We start from the raw sequence: 10,470 nt of genomic DNA on the forward strand, positions 1-10,470 counted from the left end.
TGAAACAGGCCTCAGACAGTGAGACCTGTTCATAAAAGAGTGTAACAACTCATATATTTGACTCTTTATCCAAGTTTTATTCCTTAATACCCCTGGAAATATGTATCAGCATGTTGTTTAGACATATACATCATGCCTCTTCCTGCCGTGACCTTGAACAGGTGGTTATTCCCTAATCACTGGTCCCATAAGTGCTGTATTATTTACATGGATGGCCTACATCAGGACATTATGGCTTTGCTAACATTTGTTGACACCCACCTGTCTTTTTATCATGGGAGAAGGCACCTCTATTTGTAATTTGCTTCTGTACTTTGAGCTGTAGTCATTATGGTGCACTATGGAGTGGCTGGATGATCAGTAGATATCTTCTGTGGGTGCTATGCAGTTTCATTTGCAGTCAGTAGTCCCTGTCAAAGTCAAATCTCACCTTGTCTCCGAAATCCAATAGTGCTGTGTAATTGCTATTTCTCAGACAACAATTAAGGGTATTGGTGCAGGCAAGCTCCAATCATTTTACATTTATTGAAACTAACTAATTCTGACTTGTATTAACTACTGACATTTCCACCATCATTTAAGTGCTATTACAGACGAAGTCTCTTTCACCCACAGGAATGCTTTGAGGCTAATAGTGTGGCTGATTGTTGTTGTTTGGTTGACAATTCATTCTGCTACATCATTAGTGATGTCTGAGGTAGTCATGGAAAAGATCTTATAAAAATTAAAAATATGATTGTTAAGATTGTTATTTATCAGTTGATTTAGTTAATCCAATTACAATGCAATAGTGAATATTCCTAACGAAACATTTACATATGATTGCTTGAAGTGCATGGGTGGCAATAATAATACCAGTACCACAATTGGTACAATAATAATAATAATAATACCACATAACTGATATTATTATTAATATTAACTGATATTAATTTTATTATATATTATTTTTATAAATGGTAATAAAAAAAATAAAAAATAACATACATACTTAGTTGTGTATCTATACTGTATATTCATTAAAATTCTTTTGTAATTTGATGTGACAGGATTGCCATGGAATATATTAGAGCCACCCTTCATTTTTGCCATTAGATTTAAAGAGTCATGACATAAAGCTGTAAATAATCTAGCTAGCATACACTAGCGTAGCTGCATAGCTAGCTTGCTTGCTGTATTATTTCCCATCATCTCACTGACATAAATATGATATATGATATGATATTGTTGTTGTAAACATGTTGTTCATACAGATATATGAAAGTCTTAAAAATGCTTCTTTTTTTGTTCATCTTTTTATTGCACATTAAAAACTAACAGCTCAGTCACGGACAGTTCTCTTAAATGTAGTATGGGCCTAATTTTGAAGAAATGGTTGTAAAGTACTTGTGTTTTATCCATCCATCTTCTATACCGCTTATCTTTCCTTCAGGGTCACGGGGAACCTGGAGCCTATCCCAGGGAGCATCGGGCACAAGGCTGGGTACACCCTGGACAGGGTGCCAGTCCATCGCAGGGCACAATCACATCCAAATTCACACACCCATTCATACATTACGGACACTTTGGACATGCCAATCAGCCTACCCTGCATGTCTTTTGCCTTACCTTGCCAGTGTGACAGCTAGTGACTAGTTAAACGTAGAGATCCATAATAACTGGATTACTGGATGCAGACATTAACTATGGTATTTTTCCATCTCAACAGCTGTAACTGAAAGGCAGAATCCTGGCTTGCATATTTTGGGGACCAGTTTTTTATCATGTTTTGCCATGGCCTTTACTTGACCTTCCTATGACTGCCATGTAATTCCCTGCTGATAGTGTTCCCTTTCCTTTCTGATTAGCTGGTTCTGTGGTCCTCTGTAGTTATTAGAGGGTACTGGAAGCAAACTCATACCAGATAATTGAAAAGCCAGGTTTGAGATGCCAGACTGGTATCCAAGTGACAACTTTATTGACTGTGCTACTGCTAGACATTTTTTTTAGATAAATTGAGAAGAGCAGATTCAGACCATTTTGTAGCACAAAATATTTCATGCAGTGAAAGTACTCTATTTTGGAGAAATCCTTTTTTGATCTTTCATGCTATGGAATAGCACTGTTAGTTCAGAGAATTTCCTTTGTGCATGAGTTAATTCATAATGAGTCACCAGGTTGTACCAAAGCACACCTACTCTTTTTTGTAATCTGTCAAAGCGATAGCTTTGACAGATCATTCAATGAGAAGTTATCTTTGGTAAAGCTGGTGCTTGGGGTGAATTAAATGCTCACTACAAAATAGTGACCCATAAGTGCTAGCTGTTTAGGTTGATTATCGGAAATAAAATATAGTCTCAGTCATTACATTCATTACATTAAGCTCCTATAAATGCATATACTTACATTTATGGCATTCTGGCAGACACTCTTATCCAGAGCAACTTACATTTATCTTATTTATACCTCTGAGCAGTTAAGGGCTTTGCTAAAAGGCCCAACAGTGGCAGCACTGGGGTTTGAACTCATGATCTTCTGAGGGGTAGACCCAACTCTTCAGTTCCTTAGTGGGAGAAAAAGACCTCACTCTTTAGATGGAGTAATAATAATGGAGTGATAATAATAATGTTCAATAATACCCATCAATGTCTGTTTATACTGTTGCCCACTATTCATCAGTCTTCCCTCTTTCAACCAGCTCAAATCATACACTCAAATCAGTCATCCATAGGGGTAGGCCCTGGACTATACTTGTCACAATGACAACACATAGTAATACTGTAGCACAGAGCTGAGGCATCATTTGTCATCATTGCAACATTACTTCACATGCATCCATAAAGCTGCCGCAGCATTTTCTTGTTTTCCAACATATACCCCAACATATACTTTTTTTTCTTTTTTCAGTCTTGGTATCCACTCAGACACCAATTCTTTTAGCCTTTATAAAGAATCAATAAAATGAGCTGACTAAAGGACAACTGTCTGAAAGTTTTAGAGTTACCAGATGTAGTGCTAGATTAAGCTTGCTAATTAGATAAGCCGGGTTTGGGACGACAACGATGACACATAATGTTAGCCTTCAGGGGGTCGCATTAAAACTTCAAGATATTGTTAGCTTTGCCTGTCCTATAGTCACACCTGTAGTCACACTCCCCTTAAATATATATACAAAATGAATATGTTTCTATCCCCTTATCCCCACTGAAAATGAAATGAATATTGGAGAATGACAATAATGTAGTTTAGGATTTCATTCAGTTCTATTTGTTTAAATACATTTGATTAGTCCCCCTAATCTTTTTCCCCTAAAATTTTGTTGTAATTGCTTATTCATTCATTGAGAGTCTCCAAATGATATTCATAGGAAGGTATGCTTGAGAGAGCCAAAAGTCAAAAGTAAATATAACTTCTTCTAATAAAATGTATTAAAACAAATAGAACTGAATGAAATCCTAAACTACATTATTGTCATTCTCCAATATTCATTTCATTTTCACAAGGTTCTTAAAATGCAGAAGATTATTTTGGTCTGTTGTTACAGTCAACTAAGAATGGATTTTTTCTCCCCAGTTAACTGAAATCTAAATGGTTTTCCATGACTAATAATGTTTAATAGTATTGTGCAAATTTCATCAGATAGAAAAAAGCTTTAGGATGAGCACATAATTGAGTTTTTATACAGCAAATTGAATATGCTAAGCAGTTTACATAAATAATACAAATGACAGAAAGTGTAACACAAGTATGTTGAGAGATTAAGCAGTCTTATAATACTAGTTTTGAAAGAGCATGTTGAACGTGGTATGATGCATGCATATCTGGCTGAAGATCCATCCACAACTGTATGGTAGACAATGCGTAGTGATGAGGGTGGTTGGCATCTCCCCTCAAATTTGAAAACTGCTAAAAACCATGGCAACCTGTTTTGCACATCATTCTTCACCTTCAATGGTGGTGAACAATGGTTTTATATATAACCTTAAGTTCTCTTACACGCAGCACTTACTGCTCAGTACAAACAAAAGGAAACTGTTTTTTCAATAAATCAGAACAATCAGCTCTAATAAGAGTGGCCTCTTTCAACTGCAAAATGGATCCTTGAAATTAATTTTTTTTCCAAAACCACCCAATGTTGTTTATCTTGGCCTATTTATCCCTTAACATGTTGAAGGAAATCTTACTAGAGCTTCTGATGAACAAAATATTGATGTGTTGCATTGTTTTTGTTCAAATAAACTACATTTATATGTAAAACCAGACCAGCAGAGTGCTACATACTCATCAGTACAGTGCTGTCATACCCTTCTGCTGTTTCAGTCATACACAGAAAAGTTAAAAACATGTTTTTACACTGTCACTCCAACCATTTTGTTATTCTGTGTCTAGAAACTCAAAAACAGTATTGATATGGTTCTTGATGCATTTTGGTCACAGTTCCACTGTATGTGATTGACAGCATTGGAGATCCATGAATACTGATGAGGAAAAAAAGTTGACTTATTTTTTGGGGAAAAAAAAGGTCACTCAAAGTCTTCTGGAAAGCTAGGATGCCTCAATGACCACAAGCATGAAGGCAGATTAACCATCAGCTAGCCTTGTTTACTTTATCATACAGCCAATTGCCATGATTGTGTTTGGAGTAAGAGACATATAGAGGACATAAAATGTCTACACATCCCTGTTAAATTTCATGTTTTTGTGATGTAAAACAAAAAATGAAACCAAGATAAACCATTTCTGAGCTTTTTCTACCTTTAATGTGATATAGCAACAAACAACATTTAAGTGAAAAACAAACAGAAATGTTTTAAAGGGGGAAAAACATCCTTTTATAATGGGCCATATGAATATAATTATCTAGAGTTGGGGTACTCGATCCCGGACTCAGGTGTGGACTCGAGTCCAATTATGAGCAAACTCGGACTTGTCATGCACTCAGTTAAATTTGTACTCGAACTTGACGCGGACTTCCACACTATGGAGCCTGCGTCATGTGTAACATGAAAAATCAATAACAGCATAAAATTAAGATAACAAGAAATGAACGAATGTCTCCCTGCCTGACGAGGGGGCTTTTTGTGTGCACACACTTGAAACACGCACAGAAAGCCCCCTCATCATGCGAGATGGTCAAATAAATACACACACATCATGTCAAAATGCAGGTCTGGCCAAGTATTCATGCAAACACAGTCAGTTATACCTTAAGTGAATGTAAACAGTTGGTGGTGAAAATCAGAGGTATGTCAATACAGTATATTGGATCCATGCATTTGGTCTTAAAGTGAGAGCAGTCTACTAATCCTGCTGATGTCAGTGTCATTAATGTTAATCAAACAACAAAAGACAAAGAGAAAAATCACTCACTCACTCATTTGACTGAATAACTTCAGTAAATTTAATAAGAATTACTGTATATATCATACAGTGAAGCCCACACCTAAACTTTAGCATTTGGTGATTCCAGTCTTGAATTTCACGCAAAATGTGAAATGTACTTCTTAATGTAGTAAATATCAGAACCCTGCTGATAGGATTTTTTTTTTTTTTTTCATTTTAGGAATTAAAATTTTAAAAGTTACAACATCACAGCTGTGTTCAGAAAAGAGTTTGTTGTCATTCATAGACAGATTAAAAGCAGTAATAAAGCATGAAGCTTGTTGTTATGACATGCTACTAAATGTAACTCTACTCTGTACTCACTCTCTCTCTCTCTCTCTCTCTCTCTCTCTCTCTCTCTCTCTCTCTCAGTCTATATAACTGTAGGGGAGACGCTTCAAATAAATGAAATGTCAACTCGAACTGGAGGACACAATATAGTGTGATACAATAACAAAACAGGCTAATTTGTATTTTCATACACTTGTAATATAATACAAGTTCTACATATACCTCTATATCCCTTTTTTTTATTTTAAACCATTTTTTGATAGGAAACTAGTTGAGGTGCTGATGACATGAAATAAAAATATTAAATGGCAATGGCAAGGTGTAATAGTGGTATATTTTGTTACATTTATGTTGCCATTGGTTTGTGAATGTTAAAATATTTATTTAACAGCTAGTGTTGAGTTTATAATCGCAATATCAAAACTTTTTTCAGTGAATTACTTTTTGGACTCAGCCGGACTCGGCCATTAAAGACTTGGACTTCAGTCCAACTCGGCCCTTTTTGGACTTGGACTCAGACTTGTTTGGTTAAGGACTTGGTCTAGGCTCGAACTAGACAAAGGTGGGCTCGGGCCCAACATTATAATTGTCATATACCTGTCCTCATTGAAGTGTTTCTGATAAAACAAAGATCAGATGTGTCTGTAGGATTTTCTTGACATCTTTTTTGTCTTGTGTTTTTTTTGTGTCCGGAAAGAGCTTACAAAGCATGTAACAGATCTCTGTGTTGAAAGTTATCGATCAGAAGAGCGGTGAAAAAGAATTTCCAAAACATTAGATGCAGCACTGAACACCATGAAGGCCATCATCAACATGTGGAGAAAATGGAGCACCACAGTGACATTACTTCACGTGTCTGGGCTATGAGGTAGGTTGGCTAGACAGACCTTTAAAAAAAAAAAAATGCTTTTGCTAAACCATGTGCTGAAATGTGTTATATTCTGATGAGACCAAGGTAGAACTTTTTGGACATAATTCTCCTCAATATGTTTGGCACAAGCACGAGACAGCTTATCGTCCAAAGACCACCATACCCACGATGAAGCATGGGGCTGCTTCTGTTCAGCTGAGACTGGGGCTCTAGTCAAGATAGAAGGAATCATGGACAGCTCCAAATACCAATATATTTTGGCACAAAACCTGCAGTCCTCTGTTAGACAGCTGAGGATGAAGAAAAAATTTCCAAGTCAACAAATAATGGCTCCAGAATCAACATTTTGGAATGGCCCAGATTTAAATCCTATTGAAAATCTGTGGGATGACTTGAAAAGGGATGTGCACAGGAGATCCACTTGCAGTCTGATAGATCTGAAGCATTTTTGCAAAGAGGAGAGGAATAAAATTGCCAAATAACCAAATTGCCTAATACTTTGTTAAGTAAAAGGTGCTTAACAAAGTATTAGTTAAAGGATGTGCACACTTGTACAAGCAGGTTATTGTAAGTTTTTACTTTTTTTTTTTTTTTGCCCTAAATATTTTTATTTGCTTTTGACTTGAATTGTTCTTGATTTCTTTGCTTGCTTTCTTTTTACATCAAAAACTATTTTAACAGGTGTGTGTCCACTTGTTATATCCACTGTACCAAGAGGGATTATTTCTCTTTTTATTTAAATAGCAGGTACCCATATAAAATGTCCACATGAAAATGAGATACGTAAATTTGCTTCTTGAAATACTGTGGAAAGTTACACAAGTGAAAATAGGTTTCTGTATCTGTTCCCTTTGTATCATCGATGAAAGTTTTGATATTTATTTAGAATATATTTTTTGACCGTGCACGGTGGCTTAGTGGTTAGGGGTCCGGGGTTCGATTCCCGCCGGGGCCATGTGTGTGAGGAGTTTGCATGTTCTCCCCGTGCTGCGGGGGTTTCCTCCGGGTACTCTGGTTTCCTCCCCCAGTCCAAAGACATGCATGGTAGGCTGATTGGCGTGTCTAAAGTGTCCGTAGTGTATGAATGGGTGTGTGAATGTGTATGTGAGTGTGTGCCCTGCAATGGATTGGCACCCTGTCCAGGGTGTACCCCACCTTGTGCCCGATGCTGCCTGGGATAGGCTCCAGGTTCCCCGTGACCCTGAAAAGGAGTAAGCGGTTGAAGATGGATGGATGGATGTTTTTTGACCTTAGGACTTGTGTCAGATTTTGCTTATGACTATTGTTTCAGGTATTGTTTGCTTGATTGCAGTAACTACAGTCACTAAATTAGCCATGTTTGCTAACTGCTCATCTCTCTCGTATACAAAATCCCAGCTCAGCTAACCTCACAGATTTTTGGCTTTGTCCAGTTACAGTGCTGCATACCTTAGCTTACATTTTAGCTGACTTCAGCAATACTGCTTATAAGATAACAAGCTGACTCTGGGGAGGAAAAAAGCGAGCAAAAAACAATCTGGAGGCAACATCCAGGATCAGACCTCCTTAATATTCCACCCTAATGGCAAATCTGTACATTTAAAACCATGCTATTAAAAATCTCTGCACATGGATCTTTACAACCCGTGCAAATGCAACCGTATTGTATTATAATTTAACATTTAAATATTATAGAAATGATGCAAAGTGAATTAAAATTACTGAGCAACATTGACTACGTTTACATGGACAACAATAATGTAATTATGGACCTTATTCTGAATAAGACAATATTGTGATTAAGGTGTTTGCATGAGTTACTTTTAGAATATTCCTTTCATGTTCCTGTTTTACATGTTATAGAACATAGATCGATTAACGTCACACGTCATTATGTCCCTGCGCCACGCCGTCCGACGTCCCTCCAGAATTTCAGGTATCAACATACAGTTGGTCTTCGTTATGGGACCGTATACAGTTTTGGGTGTTTCATTTTTAATTTTACGAAAGCTTCAAGTACAGTTAATTATTTATCATGCTATAGGTGCAAATAGATGACTGCTTGAAAGCCGTGGGCTGTGTCCCAAACCGCGTACTTACCGTCTATATAGTAAATGAAATACGTGTATTTATCCTACCATATAGCAGGTACGTACACGGTTTCGGATGCAGCCATGCTCTCTTGTTTGCCGTAAAAAGGGTTGAGCACGGCCGTGTGTGTACGTGTCCTGTCACAAAATGAAGTGAAAACTCCCACACGATGTTAATAGTGAGATTAAGGTGTGTACATGTCTGTAATACATGTCGATAATGTGACTAAAACAGGAATACTCCACACGTCTTAATTCGATTTGTGTTTACTTCGAGTATGACTTCAGTCGGATTAAGGTAATCAATAATCGCTGTTTACATGGTAATTTCTTAATCAGAGTATCGTCTTAATCGGGTTAATATCGGATTATTGTGGTCCATGTAAACGTACTGACCGAGTGGCTTGACCCAAATGGAGAAATTTAAAAATTGTACTCAAAATAAAGAAACAAACCAGGTTTGATTCACTACTTTTTTTCATGTAACATTTATAACTTACCAAGAGGTTTAAAGTTAAATATACGTAGCAAATTATTGCAAAATCTAATTTCACCTAATTTTCCAGTACATTTTGCAGCAATTAACTACATATTACACACAATATGAGGTGGCATTATCAAGTGAGCCACTGTCAAAAGACACTAAGAAAAAACTATAGGGAAAACATCCTACAGATATGTATTTAGGTGTGCATAGGGATTAAGATAGGAATTCTACATCTGCACAAAGGCGACAGCTTTTTTATTAATCAAATGAATCAAAGTTGTCTTGTGAGTGTAATTTGATTTCATATTTTCATATAAATGATAATGAATGAAATGCTACAACTTCTATCACTGTTCATAACATCCATACATACCTAGATTCTCATGCAAGTTCAGAATTCTAGTTGTTGCTTGCAGTCAGATACTAAATTAGCCATGGTTTCTTACTGCTCAAGGTCATGCTCATATGCAATGTCTCTTTCACAGATTTTTGGCATTAGCTATCTATGGCACTGCATACCTTACATTCTGGCTGACTTCAGCAATACTGCCTATAATATAACATACTGACTCTGGGGAGGAAAAAGTCAGGAAATGACAGACACCATCCCGGATCATACAGTTCTACCTCTAGCAACATTTTATTGAACAATGTTAATTTGTTCTATTCCAGTGTAACTGCAGAAATTAGTAATATACACTGGTGCTTGAAAGTTTGTGAACTCTAAAGAATTTTTCACACAAGTCCTAAAATTAGACAAAGAGAACCCAATTAAACAAATCAGACAAAAATATTAAATTTGATCATTTATGTATTGAGGAAAAGGACCCTATATTACATATCTGTGAGTGGCAAAAGTTTGTGAACCTCTAGGATTAGCAACACTGAACAACAATGGTGTGCATGACAGGGTTTCAAGGAGAAAACCAATGCTCTCTAAAAAGAATATTGCTGCCCATCTGAAGTTTGTTAAGATCACGTGGGCAAGCAAGAAGGCTATTGGAAATATGTTTTGTGCGTGGATGGGACCAAAATACACCTTTTTTGTTTAAAAGAGAAGCATTACATTTGGAGAAAGGAAAAATACTGCATTCCAACATAAGAACCTTATCCCATCTGTGAAACATGGTGGTGGTGGTATCATGGTTTGGGCCTGTTTTGCTGCATCTGCACCAGGACGACTTGCCAACATTGATGAATTCTGATTTATAGCATTAAGTTAATGTTTTGGAATGGCCAAGTCAAAGTCCTGACCTTAATTCAATAGAAATGTTGTGGAAGGACCTGAATCAAGCAGTTCATGTGAGGAAAACCACCAACATCCCAGAGTTGAAGCTGTTCTGTACTGAGGAAAGGGCTAAAAATCCCCCAAGCCGATGTGCAGAACGATC

This window comes from Ictalurus punctatus, chromosome 29, assembly GCF_001660625.3.
Source record: "Ictalurus punctatus breed USDA103 chromosome 29, Coco_2.0, whole genome shotgun sequence".
NCBI lineage: Eukaryota > Metazoa > Chordata > Actinopteri > Siluriformes > Ictaluridae > Ictalurus > Ictalurus punctatus.